The sequence below is a fragment of the Phacochoerus africanus genome, chromosome X (genome assembly GCF_016906955.1).
Source record: "Phacochoerus africanus isolate WHEZ1 chromosome X, ROS_Pafr_v1, whole genome shotgun sequence".
Taxonomy (NCBI): Eukaryota; Metazoa; Chordata; class Mammalia; order Artiodactyla; family Suidae; genus Phacochoerus; species Phacochoerus africanus.
Genome location: NC_062560.1, coordinates 17,450,147 through 17,471,285, shown reverse-complemented (window position 1 = coordinate 17,471,285; position 21,139 = coordinate 17,450,147). Strand labels below are relative to the sequence as shown.

The window sequence follows — 21,139 nt, the reverse complement described above, 5'->3', positions numbered from 1 at the left end:
TATCTGCAGTGCCCATGGCAACATGTCTGCTGGGTTCTTCCTTCACCCCTCGAAGTAGTTCATCTGGTCCGGATGACTTTCTCCATGTGCTCTCCTACATGAGCATCGCAAAACTTACCATGGGAGAATTTCTTCTATTATTATTTACTTATTTACTTATTTTTGACCACACTCAGGGAATTGACGTTCCCAGGCTAGGGGTCGAACCCCTGCCACAGCAGCAACCCAAGTTACAGGAGTGACAATGCTGGATTCTTAACCCATTGAGCCACAATGAAACTCCCAGGGAGACTATTTTTAAATGCAGACTTCCAGGTTTTGCTGCCAATGCTTGGATTCAAGCAGTACACAGGAGCCTGGGAATCTGCAATTAAAACTGCACCCTTGGAGCTCCCGTCGTGGCGCAGTGGTTAACGAATCCGACTAGGAACCATGAGGTTGTGGGTTCGGTCCCTGCCCTTGCTCAGTGGGTTAACGATCCGGCATTGCCGTGAGCTGTGGTGTAGGTTGCAGACCCGGCTCGGATCCCGCGTTGCTGTGGCTCTGGCGTAGGCTGGTGGCTACAGCTCCGATTCGACCCCTAGCCTGGGAACCTCCATATGCCGCGGGAGCGGCCCAAGAAATAGCAACAACAACAACAACAACAACAACAAAAAGACAAAAAAAAAACTGCACCCTTAGTGAGACTCTGACACAAGCATTCCCCATATTTCAGTTTGAGAAACACCACTCTCCACATCTCCCTTGGGCTTTGCTTCCATCCTTAGGCTGTGTTTCCTACCCCTTTTTATGACTACATAAGCATTGGACACCGAGTTAGGCAACACCAATTCAATGATAAGAAGTGATATAGTTCAAACTCAGTTTTTTTCCAGAGGGAAAAAAAACCGAAAACAAAGCACTATCTTTCCAAAGGCATTTGGTTCTCAGCCACCTTTCAGTTAATTCATTTCACAACAAACAGAAGTCCACATACTAAAAAGTGTCAACTTGAGTACGTTTCTGCTAGATTATAAGTTCCACGAGTACCTTTCTTTCTAAACACTCCTGGAATTTCTGGCACCTATATAGTGCCCTTTACCGTGCAGGTGTTTGATAAATGCCAAATGAATGAGTGAATGAATAAGGGAATAAATATTCCTAAGCCAGGGTCCTTTAAAAAAGAATGAATGCCAAGGGTGTTCCCACTGTGGCTCAGAGGGTCAAGGACCCACGTCGTCTCTGTGAGGATGTGGGTTTGATCCCTGGTCTCCCTCAGTGGGTTAAGGATCTGGCATCGTTGCAAGCTGCGGTGTACATCACAGATGTGGCTCGGATCTGGCGTTGCCGTGGCTGTGGTGAAGGCCTCAGCTGCAGCTCTGATCGACCCCTAGTCTGGGAACTTCCCTGTGCCACGGGTGTGGCCCTAAAAAGAAAAAAAAAAAAATGAATGCTAAAAGTAACTATTAGTCCATCATTTTGTGCACAGATACATGCTAGTTGATTACAGAAAAGCCTTTTATTAAACCAGAAAAGGGGTAGTGCTCATATATTCACTTTTAAAGAAAAGTTTTAGGAGTTCCCGTCATGGCGCAGTGGTTAACGAATCCGACTAGGAACCATGAGGTTGCGGGTTCGGTCCCTGCCCTTGCTCAGTGGGTTAACGATCCGGCGTTGCCGTGAGCTGTGGTGTAGGTTGCAGACGCGGCTCGGATCCCGCGTTGCTGTGGCTCTGGCGTAGGCCAGTGGCTACAGCTCCGATTCAACCCCTAGCCTGGGAACCTCCATATGCCGCGGGAGCGGCCCAAGAAATAGCAACAACAACAACAAAAAAAAAAGAAAAGAAAAGTTTTAATCATGATAGAAATAAGAATTGTTCTAGAAGTCTTGGGTTATTAGAAAAAAAATTGCTGTTAAGACTTTTTACATTATTAAATAATAATACTTTAATTCCCTCGGGTAACAGGTAAAACAAAAGAAAACAAAGAGGCAGCTCACTTTAATTCTCAACAAAACAAGGGCTGGTTAAGGCCAGGTCCCACTTACTGCTCCCACACGCTGCCCAACCTAGACTGCAACCTCCCACTTAAACCGTGAGAGGGAGGCACGTTTGTAGGCGGTGCATGTGCCTTTGAGGACATCTCTGGGTGATGCAAATCTGCATCCATTTGCAGATTTGTTTCTTTGTTTGTTTTAGGGCCACACCTGGAGCCTATGGAAGTTCCCGGGCTAGGGGGTCAAACTTGTGGCAAACACTGGATCTTTAACCCACTGAGCGAGGCCAGGGATGGAACCTGCATCCTCATGGATACTAGTCGGGTTCTTAACCCACTGAGCCACAACAGGAACTTGGGTGATGCAAATCTGATAAAAAATGATTTGGGGATTTTCCATTATTTTCGACAAATCTAGGCTTCTCCCATTCCTCACCCTCTGTCAGCATTAGATAAGCACTTAGTGTGCCAAAGAAGTCTCTGAAGAAATGATCCCCTGGGGCCTGAAAGGGGTTCTCCAGCTCAAGAGGTGGGGGGGTTCTGCAGCATTCACAAAGACCCCCGGATGCCCGCAGCGCAGTGGGTGACATAAACCACTGAAAAGGCGCACATTGGCCAAAAAGAGCTCGAAACTTAGTGCTGCTGCCCCTACCGACACACACCAAGGATGGTTTTAAAGCATCAACATAAAATAGTGACTCATCACTGGTACTGGCTCATAATCTGCAAAAGGAAGGTCCTCCGGGGCTTCTGCTAAAAGGTTTTTACGCGGGGAGGGGAGGTTATCGGGAAAGAACTGGAGGGTGGGACTGCATGACCGTGTTGGGTTCTTTTCAGCTTAACCGCTTTTCATTTCCTGAGGTGGAAACAGAAGGAAAGAACAAAAGATGCCCTTGCAGCCAACCCTGCCTTGGCCACCAAGCACCCTCAGACACCCCAAGTTGTTCTTAATCCTTTTTTTTTTGTCTTTTTGTCTTTTCTAGGGCTGCTCCTGCGACACATGGAGGTTCCCAGGCTAGGGGTCTAATCGGAGCTGTAGCCGCCGGCCTACACCACAGCCACAGCAACTGGGGATCCGAGCCACGTCTGCAACGTACACCACAGCTCACGGCAACGCCGGATCGTTAACCCACTGAGCAAGGGCAGGGACCGAACCCGCAACCTCATGGTTCCTAGTCGGATTCGTTAACCACTGCGCCACGACGGGAATTCCTTAATCCATTCTTGATTTTCTTTCAAAGTGCATCTCTACTGAACACCCACACCTTGGCTCAGCCACCTTGACCTTGGTTCCGCTCTGCCGGTGGCACTCACTCTAGATGTGAATTGGGCGGATTCCCATGCTTGAAGCTCAGCTCTCCCTAGAGATAGTGACTTTTGTGAGAAATCTGTCCTCTAGCTCTGGCCCTGAGGACTCCAAATGCAGAGCCCACCGTCAGTCGAGGGCCCCACAGCCCAGCCCTGAAAGTGAGAGGTAGGCAGGCCGGTCTAATTCCTCCCCCTTGGACGGTGAGACACGAGTATGGAAAACAGACAGCTCTTCAGGCTCGGCCATCTGATGCATTCTCTTTGGCATTCACTGAAACAGAGGTGCTACAGCCCAATGTCTGTGGCCTAGAGATAACTAAGGAGCACAGACAAGGGTAGAGGAATCTCTGGCAGACCATTCTAGAAAGGCCCCTTCCGCCACTACCTTTCCAGTAAAACACCACTGTAGCACTTGCTTCCATCCGGGATCTTAAATGAGTCAGGAAAGGTCTGTAAGACTGAGCTGGTGATTAATCCTGGGTCCACGAAAGGGTGAGAAAAAGGGGAAACGATACTGAGCAGCAGAAGGTATCTGAGGGTGTCTGTTGCTGCATCAGACTGAACTGTGACGGGGAGGCAGCCTGGCCTAGGGCCAGGTTTTCCGCAGTGTGTCTGTGGAAGAGTAGGATCTGTGTGCTTTATGGTTCTAGGAATAAGATCGAAACAGGTCCACCATCAAATAAGTGCAGGAGAAGTAGGATTAAACAGGTTTCTTTAATACAGGACTCCTCAGAGCCTTCTGGATGTTAATATGCATCTCTAATATGAATCGCTAAGAATGAGCTATAGCGTCCACTGTACCCCAAAGAGCCTTGCAGGCAGTCCTTTTGAGATAAAGTATCTCAAAAATACCTATTGTTCCTATGCGCTGTGCGTAAGGCTGGCCCAAAGGAGCCGGGGTTTAGAAGTCAGACAAACCAGAGCGGAAGTTCTTCTCAGCTAGATGTGAATTCCTCCGCACCTCAGTTTTCTCCAAAGAAAATAGGGACAGTAACCCCTACCTCACAGACCCGTAATGAAAACTACGGAGAAGGTCCGTAGTGGAAAAAACCGACTGGAACAAAGAGCAGTTCTTCCGAGCTGGTGAGTTAGGAGGAGCCATGCCCGGGTGGTACCCATTGTGCGCGAAGCGCTGACTGCGCAAATCTCTTCCTTCCAGACGCACTGTCAGGGCACTCCCAGAACCCGGAGGGTGTCTCCCAGGACAAGTGTAAGTGCAGACTCACACAGAAATGGACTCTCTTCCCCTGAGGGCACAAGGATCTTATAAAAAAAAAAAAAAAGGGCTTTACCAGTAACAATAATAACAGCTAAAATCATTGAGGGACATTTACTCAGTGCAGGGGGTACCTTCTATTTCTATTGTTCCAGTTCACCTTCACGGCGACCTTCAGGGCAGGTATCAGCCCTCCCATACATCACAGGATGAAGAAACCGAGACTGAGAAATGCAACCTCACGCTCCATGGCACAGCGGATCTGTGGCAGAACTGAAGGCCCATTCCACTCAACGTTCAAAGAGCAAAAATGTCTGTCCACCCAAAGGTTAGCTGTGCCTTGGTTTCAGGACCCAATTTGATCAATCTCTGGAAGCACTACACCACTAAAGAGAATTCTCGAACACTGCAAGCAATTCAATTTCCCTTTCTTACAGCTGCATGGGAACCCTGTGGTCCTCTGAGACAGGAGGGCAAGGGAGCTCAAGGAAGATTTCTGAACATGAAGTCTAATCGGGAACGCCCCAGGAGGGGCCCAGAGGTGTTTCTCAAAAATATCCCTCTCTCCTTTCTAGCTCTCAAATGGCCACAGAGTTTTCCCAAGTACGGAGTTCATTTGCAATAGGCCACAATCCCTGAGCCTGCCAAGTCCCCTGTACAGCTTTTTAAGACGATGACGACCGACTGGAAATCAGCATCTTGGAGAAAAAACATTCTGGGAAATTACAAAGCAATAAAATAAACTCCAGAGAGCGCACATTTCCTGTTCGGTTGCTATACAATACATGCTTACGATGTAGACTTCCGTTTGCCCAAAACACTGGAGAACAAACAAACATATTACCTGTTTCTTCTGCTTGGTCAGTGCGGAGGTTTATCCTCGCCCCAGGTGTCTCAAGAGAAACAAAACCGGGAAAAAACTTCTCTATGAGGGATGTAGAGGCCTGAAAGAAAAGAGGTACAATTCCAGCTCTCTCTGGAGCATCCTCCTACACACACACACACACACACACACACACACACACTCACACACTCCACACATCTCGTGTCTCTGCAGCTCTCTGAAGGGAGAGCTCTTGTTTAAATAAATCAAAAAATAAATACACATGCACACACACAAAGAAATAACTTGAACAGGCTTTGCCTTTCAGCCTGGAAGGCCAGCCCAGAGCCACAGATCTGGGAGCGGCTGGGCTGGCTCGGGTGCCGCAGCTGGCTGCCCCAACCCTGCCCTGCTCCCTGCCAAGAGATAAAGGGATGCGCTCAAGTAATGGGCTGTGGTCACATGACTGCTTCCAAGGGGAGCAGGCTCTGCACAGGCAGGACCAGACTGCTGTTTGCATAAACAATCCGATCAGTACAAAAATAAAAGATGAATTTCCGAAAAAAATGGGCAGAAAAGCACTCAGTGGCTGACTGTGTAGCTCCACGGAAGATAAAACACTACAGTAGCCTGGGCACCATTAAGAGAAGAAAGTGGGAACACCAAACAGTCCTCATTAGGACTTGAAAAGCCCTTGGCTGCTACACTGCAAATTCACTTAAATGACATTCTTACCCCTCCAGCTATTCCGTCAGCTGCCTGTTGGAAAACATGAAACTGGGTCCCCTTAAAACCGAGTTCCTCTGCCGAGCTCGTCATTAAGCTCTCTGTGCAAAACCTGGTTCCCTTTCTTGCCCTGCACCTGTTCCCCCACAGGATCGTGACAGGTCAAAAACAAACAAACAAACAAACAAACAAAACAAAACCAGCGGGGGTGCTGAAACCAAGCAGGACTCTGTAGGGCCTTCCTGGGCACACAAGTTCCTCTGTGTCCCGTTTCTTGTTAGGAGAGAAAAACGGCTTTCATCTCCTAGGCCCCCCCCCTGAGTTCCCAACAGCAGACTTGAGCAGTTCATGATCAGGACAATAGAGTCAGAGGCCTCCTCGCGCCTCCGGAAGGGGCCTGCACAACAATCTGAGGCATATCTGAGCTGTTGCCCAGAAACTACGCCACCTCACCCAGGTGCAGGATGAGACGCCGTGCTGGCCATCAGGTCGGCTGGAACCAGAAGGCTGAGATTCTAGAAACGTCATCCTGTTACCTCAGAACCAACCAGAGAAAGGTCCACGAGCTTGGCACGCATCTTACGATCCGCTTCCCCAACACTCATTTTAAACACTCTTGCGGAGAGCCATCAGGGAGTTTGGTCTTTGGAGTACGAACTGCCTGTTCTCTCTCCTTGCTTGGCACCCTGCACATAAACCCTGACTTTGCTGCAATCCCCTGCTGTCAGAGTCGGGCTTTCTGCACCACAGGCACAGGCGCCCTTGCTCGCTAACAAACGTATCACCCCCTTTCATCGGCAAAACGGAAAAGGAAAGTTGACCTGCGAGTCTGCTGAGTTTGAGAAGAGGAAGAAGACACAGTTGAAAAACTGAAGTGCCCGCGGCCGTACGGGATGCCACCGGCCTCAGGCCTGCTGGCTTCTGAGGCAATCCAGGGGCGATCTTGTTCCTGGGGTCTCATACCAACCGCAGCTGCACCAACAGCAATATTCCTCCCAAACGCCTCCTAGCTGGTTACACAGCAGGTGTGTTTTCGAGCTTGCTGGCCTCAGGCATCCTGAGCCAGGATTTAAAAGTCTCCAGCCATAATCATTTCATAACCCCACCCAAGCTGCTCTTTAGCCAATTCCTTTCTGCAATTGAGAGCCACAGGAGATGCAGTAAAGTGGTTACCTAGCTTACTATTTAATCTAATGGAGTCACTTTAAAAATAACTGGAAAGGCAGTTCTGGGCTTCTGGACTCCTATTAACATATTAAATATTATCAGAGGGCCTCATTACGAGCCAATACGACCATACCGGTTTCCAAGGCAGAGACTCCAAGACTCGGACCTGACGAGGCTGCCATATGCATTGTAAATGACAATCCGATTACCCAGGCTCCCAGAAAAAAAGAGTGGATAATGTCGCTATATGGCTGGTTTTTCTGCCAAACGCCTATTCCATCCACAATGATCAAATGATGGCTCTGTCTAGATACAGTTGTTCAAATGTCACCTCCTCGGTGTGAAGCCTTTCCTGAATCACCAAAGGGGAGTTAGTCATTCTGTCTTCTGGCTCTCAAAGCCATGTGCATGTCCAATTATAGAACTTCCCAAAGAGCGCAGCTATTTGCCCTTTTACATGTGAAATCCTGAAGGAAAAGGATCCCCACCCATTCCTCTCGGCATCTCTAGCACCAAAGGCAAAAAGAGGTATGGGAGGGGAGCAGGTTTGGCCACCCAAAATATGCCACTTGGGCGTGAGAATTATTTTGAGCTAAAGGCAATCGAAACCCCAGCAGATTTAGGAAAAGCTCTGTACCTTCCCCTCGGTTGCCTAAAATGACTTTGGAAAGGGGCCCTGTACCAGGAAGAGACCTATCACCAGAGATACCTTTTTACCTAAGAAACTCATCCGTCTCACAGATGTCTGTTTTCCAAACCTCTCCTCTGCCTTCCTGCGAACAGCCTTCCTTTCCTCTGGACCCCCGACCCCGAGCCCCTTTCCTTAGCTCGGGATGTTACACAGGCTTCAATTACCTGGCTGCCTTTGGAGTCATCCCATCTTTGTGGGACCCCGTAGGTACAAAATGAAATTTGTTTTTCTCCGGTTAATCCGTCATTATCAATTTAATTATCAGACCACCCAACGAACCTAGAAGAAGGGAAAAGAGTTCACCCCGACAACTATACCCCAGCAAACCCATTAAACACACCGCCCCACATCAAACCAGAATGATACTTCCTATTTGCCTACGCCATCCTACGTTCAATCCCTAATAAATTAGGCGGAGTACTAGCCCTAGTAGCCTCCATCCTAATCTTAATTCTAATACCCATACTACACACATCCAAACAACGAAGCATAATATTTCGACCACTAAGCCAATGCCTATTCTGAGTACTAGTAAGTACTCTGTATTTCTTTAATCACAGAAAGAAACGAAAGGAGGGAAAGAACTCATGATTTAGGTGGTTATTTGAATAACCAGTCTCTGCACCACGAACTGGATTGGCTGTGCCCTTTACGGGATTTGCATAAAATTTAGATTTGCTTAAAATCAAGAACCTCGCCATATCGTTCCACTGTATGAAGAACGCTAAAATGTTGCTTTGAGCACCACGACGAGTCCTGTGGCCAGCCTGCCATGTTAAATGAACCAGCCACGATGTATGGGAATAAACTGCGATGATAACATTCATTGAGCACTTGCCATGCTCTAGGCACCCCTTAATTTCACACGTGTTAATCTCATTTAATCCACACACCATCCGATGAGCTATATGTTATTATTATTCCTACTTGCACATGAGGAACTAGAGCCCAAAGTCAAAAAGCAAACGAGTGGCAGAGCTGCGATGTGAACTCGAGCACCTTGACTCCAGAACCTCCACTAAGAATCATCACACTAAACCGCTTCAGTCAGCACCTTTTGCGTTCGCAAAATGAAGCTTTCCGCCTCTTTGCAGATGCTCTCTGGCTTTCTTCTTGCTAGGCAGGGATGTGTTCTCCAAGTCTGAAAAAAAAAAGGACAAAATAACATTCACAGTTCTAAATTCACTCATTAAGAGACTTATACCCCTCACAGACCAGGTGGGTCGATTTCTCTCTCCATGGGCACATCATCGCATGAGAAGAGTCAATAGGAAAGGTGACAGCTCAATTTCCCCCTTGGAAAAGGCCACAGAAACACCAAATCATTCTTAACCAAGATGCACTGTGCTCTTCTATCCAATTCAACACTTTTTTTTTTTTTGGCCACACTTGCAGCTTGTGGAAGTTCCGAGACCAGGGATAGAACCTGTACCCCAGCAGTGACAACAGCAGATCCTTAACCTGTTAGGCCACCAGGAAACTCCACAATGCAACACATTTTTAATGAGCACCCTCTATGTGGCGGGCACTGTGCGGAGGGACAGGGACATAAGTAGCGAACTAAATGGATACGACCGGGTGAGGCAAACACGTAGGTAAATAAGAAATTAAGATAAAATTACAAATTTAAAAACTGTCTCCCCGTTTGGAATAGAAGCTCCAGGAACATAAAACAGTGGCAGGCACGTAACAGATACCGATTACATGAATAAATGAAAAAGCAATACAGAATGACAAAATCTCTAACAGGACAGGTAGGGGGCACAGAAAGGGGGATGAGGCAAGCCTTTCTAGAAGCGATGCCCTGGCTGAGACCTGACAATTGCACGACCAGAAGGTAGGCGTTCACAAGAAGCAAAGAGATGAGGGAGAAAAAAAGGTGTAACTTAACAAGAATGTGAAACAGGAAAGAATGTGAAACAAAAATCAAAATGAACTGAGTTCCTAATTGTAAGGCAATTACTTACAAGCAGAGAGAGAAAAGCGTTCATCGAAATCTACTGATTGAAAAATGGCAGCCTCCCAGAGGTCCCCTTGTGGATCAGCAGTAACGAACCCAACTAGTGTCCACGAGGACGCAGGTTCGATCCCTGGTCCCGTTCAGTGGGTTAAGGATCTGGCGTTGCCATGAGCTTCAGTGTAGGTCGAAGACACAGCTTGGATCCTGCTTTGCTGTGGCTGTGCTGTAGGCCAGCGGCTACAGCTCTGTTAGACCCCTAGCTTGGGAACTTCCATGTGCTATGGGTGAGGCCCTAAAAAAAAGGGAAAAAAAAGAAAAATGGAAGCCTCTCCACTTCTGCAGGCTGGACCTACTCTTGCTTCGCTGTCTTAGTGGTCTCTCCTTCCCTTCCCAATTCTCCTGGGTTTGCATTCGCCTTCCAAATAAAGCTGCTCTCAAATGCTTGTCTCCGGGTCAGCTTCTGAGGGAACCCGAACCAGGACACTTGGTTAGTCTATGGTAGTAGCAAACTATGCAAAGACGGACGGGAACAGAGAAGCCTGGTGACCTCAGGAGGGGCAGAATGGGTACGACAGGCCAGCCGCTCCTACTTCACAAGCTTCCCGGAGCTGGCCACAGGTCCAGTTTCTACCAAGAAAGTCATCCTAACGGGCAGCTCCCATTACTGGTCATGATACACACCGGGGGATGTGCTAGAATCTAGGCAAAGCAGCTGGACTTGGGAATAGACAGAGAAAAAATGATGTGTGCCCATCTATTTGGTGCTGAGTACTTCGGGTGCCTGCCCACTCAGGGCCCCTGCGACTTCAGTCCCTGTAGGCACCAAAGGGGGGAGCTCGGACGGGGCTGGCCTCCCAGCTCTGGCAACTCGCAGCCAGTCCTCTAGCTAGCCCGGGTGCCAGGGCTGTCACCAAACTCAGGTTCAGCTGCTGGCCGCTCAAAAGCCAATACGCCCAGCCCTAAGCAGGCCTCCAAACCTAACTCTTGCCCTGTGATCCACATCATCTGAGTGGTAGTTAGAAAGGAAAGGCTGCTTTACTTCAGGAGGCCAGCAACCTGGGGAGAAGGCAGACTAGTGTCCCAAAGCCGACTTGGAAAATCCTGCTCAGCTGTGAAAGTTTCTAAAGGGAGAATCATTTGGGGAGGGGAGTCAGAGAGTTCGTTATCTTCCACAGTGAGCTGACTTTCTTCTGACTGGTTGGTGGTGAGGTAACAGGATGGGGTCCGGGAAGCTTGTGCTCAGCCTAAAGTTCCCTTCCTCCACCGAGGTGGGGCCTCAGTGCCTGCGGAAGAACTCAAAGGTACTGCGAGGTCTGCTCCTTGACAAGGAACCAGGTGCCTGCTGCACTACTGTTTCGTGACCGCTACTCCTTTGCTTTTGTTTTATTGTTGGTTTGTTTGTTTTTTAGGGCTGCACCCACAGCACATGGAGGTTCCCAGGCTAGGGGTCCAATGGGAGCTGCAGTTGCCAGCCTACACCACAGCCACAGCCACGCGGGGTCCGAGCCGCGTCTGTGACCTACGCCACAAGCTCACGGCAACACCAGATCCTTAACCCAGGGAGGGAGGCCAGGGGTTGAACTGGCACCCTCATGGTTCCTAGTCGGATTCATTTCTGCTGTGCCGCGACGGGAACTCCTACTCCTTTGTTTTTGCATTCCCTCCTTTCCGTGATTAGTGACTGACTATTTAAATCTGCCCTTTGGAACTCAGGGAAGATCAAGGAGGCTGAATGAAGTTTATTTCCTACAAACTAGAAACAGAAAGGATTTGTACCCGGGAGGTCCCACAGGGTCCTGCTCCATTTCAGAGCCAGCGGTGAGCAATCACACCCAATCCCAGCTTCCTAGCCCCGAGTAGTCTCCAAACTGAGGTACCTGTCCCACAGCAAATGCACAGAAGGTCTGCTGGACAACAGAAAGCAAAATATTAGAACGCATATTTTTAACTATTATTCTTTTTGAATTTCCTATTTTCATGTACGTTTGATAATGTACATGATGTATGAGTTCGGTAGAATTCGTTGTAAATAAACAGATATCAGAGATCCATTCTCAGAAAGCTTCCACTGTGAGAGGCTCATGATCAGAAACATTTGAAGAACCTTGATTTAAAGAGTTTGCTTCCTTTTGAAGAGAGGGTAGGAATACTAAGTAGTTTCAGCATTTTAATAAAGAGAAAGGATCAAGCACACTTCCAGGGGTGAGTTCTGGGTATTGAAAAACCATATTAAGTAGGAGAAAAGAAAAGCCAGATTTGGCAAGTTATTAGAAAATGATTAAAATAAATCAAAAATGGATTGTAAGTCACTAGCAGGTGAAATAAATTCATAAAGGCCAGCGCTGTCCAGATAGACTTGTCTGTGAAGGTCACTTGGTCAGCAGCCACAATGACAGGCTGAAATAGCCGTCACGTTTTGAAGTTTATCAATTCATCATTGAAAAGGCTCCATCTTAGGTACGAAAGTTGAGCTTTCCATGGTTGTGATTTAATAAACAGAAGATTAGTAGATATCAGAATTTTGACCACTGCTTAATCTATCCCTAGCTTTGTCCTAGATAGCTTGAGTTAAAAACAAAACACAACAAAAACCTGGAGTTCACATTGTGGCTCAGTGGGTTAAGGAACCGGTGTTGTCTCTGTGAGGATGCGGGTTTGATTCCTGGCCTCGCTCAGTAAGTTGAGGATCCAGCATTGCTGCAAGCTGCGGCAGAGGTTACAGATGTGGCTCGGATCCAGTGTTGCCGTGGCTGTGGTGCAGGCCACACCGACAGCTCCAATTCGACCCCTGGCCAGGGAACTTCCACATGCTGCAGGTGCAGCTGTAAAAAGCCGGGGGGGAACCCAACTTCCTTAAATTAATCTTGAATGTTCACAAATCAAATGAAAAAGCTTCATAGAAATTAAGACAGAATAAGGACAGCACTCCACTCTATCTAATGGAGTGAAGCTATTAAACAGGGACAGGCTCCACGGAGCAGCTATTTGAAGACTGTGGCAAATTCCAAGACGACCCCCAGTGATCCCGGCCTCCTGGTGTTCATGCCTTTGTGTAATCCCTCCCTTTCAGTGTGAGGCCGGACTAATGACTAACTTCTCATCAACAGAACATGGCAAATGTGCTGGGTTATGAAAGATCATGACTTTCTGTCTTGCTACCAGACTCTCTCTACCGCCTTCGCCACTTGCGTGCTTTTGCTGGAGCAAGCTGCCATGCTGCAGAGGCCCACGCGGTACAGGACTGCGGCATGTCCCTGGCTAAAAGCCAGCAAGGAATTGAAGCCCGGAGTCAAACAGTCCTGGAGAAACTGAATCTTGCCAACAATCACGTGAGCTTGGAAGCAGATCCTTCCTCAGTTAAGCCTTAAGATGACTGCAGCCCAGCCAACACCTTGATTACAGCAGCTTGTGGGAGATCCTGAGAGAGACGGCCCACATAAGCCATGCCCGGGTTCGGGACCCACAGAAGCTGTAAGATCATAAATGTGCACTTTAAGCCTCTAAGTTTTTTGGTAATTAGTGACACAGCAATAAATAACTAACACAAGGACTCTGGAAAGTAAACAGCAGAGGGCATACTGAAGAAGATCAGAGTTGGAAGCACCACCACGCTGGTGGTGAGGTGACCATTTTTCCCCCTCTTGTTCCCCAGAACGGATTCAAGCAAGCAGAAATTCAAATCAAAAGCACAGTGAAACAACACTGCACACCTACTAGATTTTTCACAAGTTCTAACAATATGCGATGCTGGCCAGGATGTGGAGCAACTAGAGCTCGTAGACTTTGCTGGGGGGTGGGGGGGGGCGCAGGGATGCAAAATGGTACAGCCACTCTGAAAAAGTTTGGTAGTTTCTTAGAAAGTTGTACATACACTTTCGTATCACAGCAATCCTACCCTAGGAGGTTTACTCTGAAGAAATGAAAGCTTATATTCAAACAAAAACCTGTACATAGGATCATATGGGCAAACAGTGAAAACACCCCAAATGTCCTTGGAAGGGGGAATGGATACACAAACTATTTCCATGCAGTAGAACACTACTCACCAGTAAAAAGGAACAAACTTTTGATACATACAACCTGGAGGAATCTCAAAAGCATTACACTTGGTGAAAGAAGGCGGGTTTAAACCGCTGAGTATACTTAAAGGATATCCTCCAAAAGACAAAACGGTCAGTCGTTAGGGAGAACCGATTAGTGGTTGCCATGGTTTAGGGGGTGAGGGAGGGTGTGACTACAACGGACCAGCAAAAGGGAATTTGGAGGCGATGGTCTCTATCCCGATTGTGGTGGTGCTTACATCAACCTACCCGCAGGTCAAAATTCACAGAACTGTACAACAAGAAATCGGTTTTATTCTAATTTAAAATAAATGTTTTTTAAAACTTCAGGCATTCCCTGGCGGCCTAGTGGTTAAGGACGAGGCGTTGTCACTGCTATGGCTCAGATCTGATCCCATGCCGTGGGCACAGCCAAAACATTAATTAATCTTTTCTTGTCTTTTCTCCTTTTAGGGACACACCCGCGGCATGTGGAGGTTCCCAGGCTAGCGGTCTCATCGGAGCTGTAGCCTCCAGTCTACACCACAGCCACAGCAACGCCAGATCCAAGCCACATCTGCGACCTACACCACAGCTCACGGCAACGCTGGATCCTTAACCCACTGAGCAAGTCCGGGGATCGAACCCGAAACCTCATGGCTCCTAGTCAGATTCGTTTCCGCTGCACCATGAGGGGAACTCCCTTAATTAATTAATTTTAAAACAAAACAAAACCAAACTTCAGAGCTGGCTCTGTTTAGCGCCTTTGGGTCTGCAGATATTCAAGTCCCCATGGGCTGACGCTAACTGCCAAGGCACTTCCTAAAGCCCAGCCAGAAGCAGCATCTTCCACTGTAAACTCAGAGCACTAAGGACGACGCTTAGTCCTTCTCTCTGACTTCACCTTTAGTGCTCTCTCCATGGGCAAAATTCAAAAAACAGAGATCCCAGTGAGAAAACGTACCCCATCCATCCTTTTCTTAACAGACACCCACTGAGCAAGATCCAGCTATGAGGCAGTGACACAAAGATGAAAGCATTCCGATCCATTTCCTTCCCAGGCGCACAGCGGAATGAGGGACATGGGCCTGCCCACAAATGATGTCAAGACAGGGAGGTGTCCAGAGTTCCCTTTGTGGCGCAGTGGGTTAAAAAAATCTGACTGCAGGGGCTCAGGCTGCTGCAGAAGCGCAGGTTCAATCCCCTGCGCAACACAGTGGGTTAAAGGATCCGGAGTTGGAGTTCCCGTCATGGCGCAGTGGTTAACGAATCCGACTAGGAACCATGAGGTTGCGGGTTCAGTCCCTGCCCTTGCTCAGTGGGTTAACGATCCGGCCTTGCCGGGAGCTGTGGTGTAGGTTGCAGACGCGGCTCGGATCCCGCGTTGCCGTGGCTCTGGCGTAGGCCGGTGGCTACAGCTCTGATTCGACCCCTAGCCTGGGAACCTCCATATGCCGAGGGAGCGGCCCAAAGAAATAGCAAAAAGATGACAGAAAAAAAAAAAAAAAAAAAAAAAAGGATCCGGAGTTGCCACAGCTACGGCTTGGCTTCAATCCCTGGCCCAGGAATGCCACATGCTGCAGGTGCGGGCATTTAGAAAAGAAAAAGGAGGCGGTGTAGATACAGAGACAGGCCATGTGTTGCTGGAGCCCAGAGGGATACGAGCCCTGCCAGGGCGAGTCGGGAAATGCTTCCTAGACCATACAGAGAAGGACTAGGGCATTCCAGGGAACGCGGGAGTGCGTCAGACTTGAGTAATGTTTCCTGAGACTGGACAGAGGCTGTGGAGAGCAGGGGATGGGGAGGTGAACCTGAGGAGGCAGGCTGGTGCCAACCGTGATCATTCTTGGTTTTTTTTGTTTTTGTCTTTTTAGGGCCGCATCCACGGCACATGGAGGTTTCCAGGCTAGGGGTGGAATCGGAGCTGTAGCTGCCGCCTATACCACAGCCACAGCAATGCCAGATCCGAGAGCCCTGTCTGCGACCTACACCGCAGCTCAAGGCAACAACAGATCCTTAACCCACTGAGTGAGGCCAGGGATCGAACCTTCGTCCTCATGGATACGAGTCAGATTCATTTCCCCTGAGCCACGATGGGAACTCCTGATGGTTTTTGTTAATAATAGCAAAGAATTCACACTTTAAGCAGGGAAGGGACTGCAATTTCAAATGCTTACACGGGCTGGAGTAGATAACATAAATGAGTAAAGCACTCTGGGTGGAAATGATGGGACATTCTAGAGAGCCGTTGTCTAAATGAGGCAGCTGCTACTTACGGGTAGTTCCCTCTTAGGCTGCCATCCAGAAATGTTGGCCCAGTGTTGCCCAGTATAATTTTTCAAGAGAAGCTGGACATATTTTTATGTAAAACTCCCTATTTTTGAAAATCAGAATGAGTAACTTTCTATAAATTTAGGATGCCATTGACTACAAGGTGTACCATTATGTTACGCACCAATAAGAAAGAAAAAAGCCACCCATCAAACTATGACACGCCATTGATTTTAATCCATATTCCAATTTCAGAGGTGCTAAAATGCAAAAAAAAAAATGTGCATCTTGGAATCGATGAAAGGCAGTAATTCTCATTTTCTCAAAACACTATACAGATTCCTGTGTGAGCTGCCAGATTACAGACCCCGTTCAAGTGAGGGGGAGCCCGAGAGGAATCTGATAAGATTCACACTTGAAGAAGCTCACTCTGGGGGTCAGCGTGACGACCTAGGAAAGAGCCAGCCCTAGGAAGATCAACGAGGAAGCTCTTGCAACAATCCAGGAGATGGCCGATAAAGGCTGGCTGAAAGCATGGCGGTGGAGATGGAGAGGAGGGGCCAAATGCAAAAGCCTTTCAGGTAATAAACCCCGCAGGTCCCAGGCTGGGTACAGGGCATGAGGGAAGGGGACAAGCATGTTTATGGTGCAGAGAAATAACGAGTTAAAATGTCCCCTAGGCAGTATAAGCTCGTGTTTAAAGCCCAGAAGATAACTCAGGTCTGCAGATGCTGATTAAAGAGGTCACTGGGTTCCTGGTAACAGCTAAGCGATTAGAGAAGATAAAACAGGCAGGGAGAGCTTGTAAAGAAGGCAAGAGGGGCAAAATCAGAAGCCTGGGGAATAGAGAGATTTAAAGGGAATGAGGAGGAAAGAGCAAACAAAGGAGACTAAAAAAGGAACAATCTGGAAAGGAAGAGGCCCAGGAGAGAGGAGTATCTGTAAACCAAGGGAGCTAGGTATTATCACATAATCCAATATACCTGGATCTGTACTCACTGCACAGAAGTAATTTACCTTGGCAGTGTACAATTCTGATTTTCAGAGTTATGGGTATTTTGCATGAATTCCAAATAGGCTTATCAGAACTGCTTCTTATTTACAGAGCTGTGATATTTTTAAATATTGCCACAATCTGTTCCTTTAGCTTGTATGTGCTTGTGTTTTGCATGCGTCTCAGTGTGACATCTAGCATGAGTCAACGGCAGAACAATGGTAATTCCTTACTGCTGCTTTTTTTTTTTTTTTCCTTCTGCAGGAGCTATTAATCTGCCATTCCAAGACAAAAGTAAAACAAAGAATATACATTTATGCAATTCCCTCTCATATCAAAGCACTGGAAATCGGGCAAAGCTGAACTAGGCCCAGATGGCGGAGTCCCCGTGTGAGATCATCATGAGAGTCTTGGCCCAGAGCTGTGTAACAGCTGAGCCTGTGATGTGGCAGGATACTCTGGCCCTTCGGGTTTGTTCAGAAAGGTCCTTCATGTTATGGAAGAGGAAACCAGGCCCTGAGAGGTTAAGTAGCCTCCCCAACATCAGTCCTACAACTTGGTGGCCAGTACTCTTTCCAGTACACGAAGGTGACCCAATTCCACTCTCTAAAGACAGCTCCAATACAATATTTACTAAAGTGTGACAAGCTCCACACACAAAACATTAAGTCTACCAGAGTTGGCCAAACAACTAAACAAAGAGAGGAAGGAAGGTAACTTTCAATCATATGGGTCCATGCCGAGCCACATCTCATTCACCTGCTCCTTTAAGAGTTCTTACCCTTCCCTCTAAGCTTTACCAGTTCCACACAGGTTCAAGAAAAAGAGACTCCTAGATCTTCACTTTGCTGGTTGCTGAATCTTTCAGCCTGACCTGCAGGCTCAGGACACAATCCATCGCCACACTTAGATCTTACTTAGAGAGGATTCCTCGGCGTCATCTAGAACTTTCCAGAGGTAGATTCTAGAATGATTCTTTAATAGGTTTCTCGGCAACCCCGCAATAATGGAGGCAGATAGGATAGGACCTGCCAACAGAATGTGAACAACACAACCTAGATGAGAGAACTACTTCCTGCTTCCTGGAAAAGGCAAGTTCCAGGTTCTTCAAGTTTTCTTTTTGCAATTCACTGCCTCCCTGTCGACTATTTTTGTTTTCCAGAACACAGAAGACAAAGAACAGTTGGTTTCTTGGACGAATATTGAAACTATTAGCTACAGCAAGGCCTGTGAAAGATCCATGGCCTTCAAAATACTTGTCGTATTGCCTCAGATGACTAATAAGAGTTTGGAGTAAAGCCTCTGAAAAAGTTTTTAGAGAATTTTAAGAATATTTATCCTTGAAGTTCCCATCGTGGCTCAGTGGGTAACGAATCCGACTAGGAACCATGAGGTTGCTGGTTCGATCCCTGGCCTCGCTCAGTGGGTTAAGGATCCAGCATTGCCGTGAACTGTGGTGTAGGTCACAGATGCGGCTCGGATCCCGCATTGCTGTGGTTGTGGTGAAGGCCGGTGGCTACAGCTCTGATTAGACCCCTAGCCTGGGAACCTCCATATGCTGTGGGTGTGGCCCTAAAAAGCAAAACAAACAAACAAACAAACAAAAGAATATTTACCCTTGCCTTGCTTTTATTCATACATTTAATCAACAAATATTTACTGAGCTTCTATAGTGTGCCAGGCACTGTTCTAGACTCTGGGGGATACGCCAGTTAACAGAACCGACAAGGTCCTTTCCCTCATGAAGTTTATAGCCTCATAGGGGAAATAAACACTCATCAAGTAATCCTAAAAATAAATGTGAAATTGCAAAGGAGAAAATCATGTATTATGAGAGTGAGTCAGGAGGTCATACAAAGGCTTCCCTGAGGATAACCTTTGAAATGACATCAGAAAGACAAATAACGATTACTTGGGTGAAGGTGCTCAGAGGGGAACAGAGTCGAGTCTAACACATGAATTCAGGCTCAATGACCTGGCATAGATAACCGGAGTCTGTGATTTGGAAACTTTCAAAGGAGAATCTAGGGTTTCATAAAAGTCTTAGTTTCCTACAGCCGAAGTTAGCGTTTTCACTATTATCCCAAAGAGGGTACAATCTGTGAGTCTCATTTTACATAAAATCCTCTAAACTGCGCTTCTCAAACTCGAATGTGCTTACAGATCACCTGGCAAGCTTGTTAAAACACAGGTTCCTGGGCTCAGCCCTCAGAGGTGCCGATGCAGTAGGTATGGAGGCGAAGCATACTTTAAGAGACACCTCTCTACAACACAGTAAGATTTTTGTTTAAATCTCTCTCTCTTTTTCAACCCATTCTTTCATGACCTTTAAAGTTAAACGCCCTTCATCAGTGCTTTTGTGATTTTTACGGTCAACTCAGTAGTATCACCAGAACAAGAGAATGTTGTGATATATAAACAATGCCCTGAGCTAGAGATTTCAAATGTCTGGAGAGATGAGATTTCGAAAATGGGGGAAATAACAATTGTAAGCCAACCCAGGTATCAGCGCTGCGGCAAAACATCACTCATGTACCCCAGCGAGGTGGACTGTTTCTCCCTTCGTACAGTAAGTCTGTGTTACAAAACCGTTTCCAGGGAATGTAATATAACCGAACCTGAGGGAACTCAGGACAGGACATTTCCGTGTTTAAGGACGCTTTTGCTTGAACAGGTAGATGAGAGCTGTTTGTCAGGAACACTCTCACATCTGCAAACCCCCCCTTGGGGCTCTGTCTACGGGACGCAATCCCTGCGGAGACGTCACGCTCCCGTTGGCGCAGCTACATGAAAAGGCCATGAGGAAAACGAGAGAGCAAGAGATCCCAGATCCCCCTGCACTGTTTTCCCCGAGAAGGCTGTGAAGTTAATATAGGGCCTGGAGCAAATCACTGTCTTTTTTTTTTTTTTTTGTCTTTCTGCCTTTTCTAGGGCTGCTCCCGTGGCATATGGCGGTTCCCAGCCTAGGGGGTCGAATCGGAGCTGGAGCTGCCGGCCTACACCACAGCTCACAGAACTCGGGATCCGAGCCGCGTCTGCGACCTACACCACAGCTCACGGCAACGCCGGATCCTTAACCCACTGAGCGAGGCCAGGGATCGAACCTGCAGCCTCATGGTTCCTAGTCGGATTCGTTAACCACTGCGCCACGACGGGACCTCCAAATTACTGTCATTTTTAAAACTTAAAAATGAAGTCACTGTGCGTGGAAGAACAGGAGGATTAGGAAAGGGGACCAGGAGTAAGTTCTTCTAATTCTGAGGAAATAGCAGCTCTGCCACTTAGAAGGTGAACCCCTTAGGCAACTTTTATTACTTCTCTGAGCCTCTTGTTCTCATTTTTACAATGGAGATGATACTATCTAAATGGAATAATGTAAGTGGTAAATTCTTCATAAAGTGCTAAACATATTAGCAACCATTTCTAGGAGAGGCCTCTATTTCCTGAGTGGACACACACCCTGGAGAAGCAATGTGGGCTGGCCTGTGGGTCAGGATGTGTCTGAGAGCATCAGATGATTCGGGTCTAGAGTCAGATGGCTTGGAGTAATTTTCCAGCGCCACTACTTCCCAGCTATGTGTGAGCCTGGGAAAATTACATAACCTCTCGGTGCCTGTTAAAAACTGGGATAGTAATAGCGCCACCCACACTGGCTTCATGTAAGGAATAAATGGGTTCCTAACATATTGTGGCAGCCAGGGATGCGAGCCTAGCCAATATCCATTTTCTCATTCGTCCTCACCAATCAAGTCCCGGTTCCGCCCTAGGCTGCAATGGGCTCAGCCAAAAAAACTTGATTTGCTAGGGTCCCTTGCAAGCAGAGGTGCTCACGTGACTCTGTTCTGGCCAATGAGATATAAGCAGAAATCTACTGGCTGAGGCTCCCAGAAAAGCCATTTTCCTGATAAAAAAAAGACAAGACTCGGCTGTCATGAGCCCTTTCCTTTCTACCCTTCCCCCATTCTGCCTG

At 47.5% G+C, this 21,139-nt stretch overlaps 1 protein-coding gene across 1 annotated transcript in view; it reads right to left on the bottom strand.

Annotated features, from left to right (window-relative positions):
- The window catches only part of PPEF1 (protein phosphatase with EF-hand domain 1), a 142,692-nt gene that overhangs the window by 109,959 nt on the left and 11,594 nt on the right, over positions 1 to 21,139 (bottom strand). The window contains exons 3-4 of the mRNA XM_047765102.1: positions 8,959 to 9,045; positions 5,342 to 5,441 (exon numbers count right to left, since the gene is read on the bottom strand). The gene's annotated coding sequence lies outside the window, so the exon portion shown is untranslated. The remainder of the gene's footprint in view (positions 1 to 5,341; positions 5,442 to 8,958; positions 9,046 to 21,139) is intronic.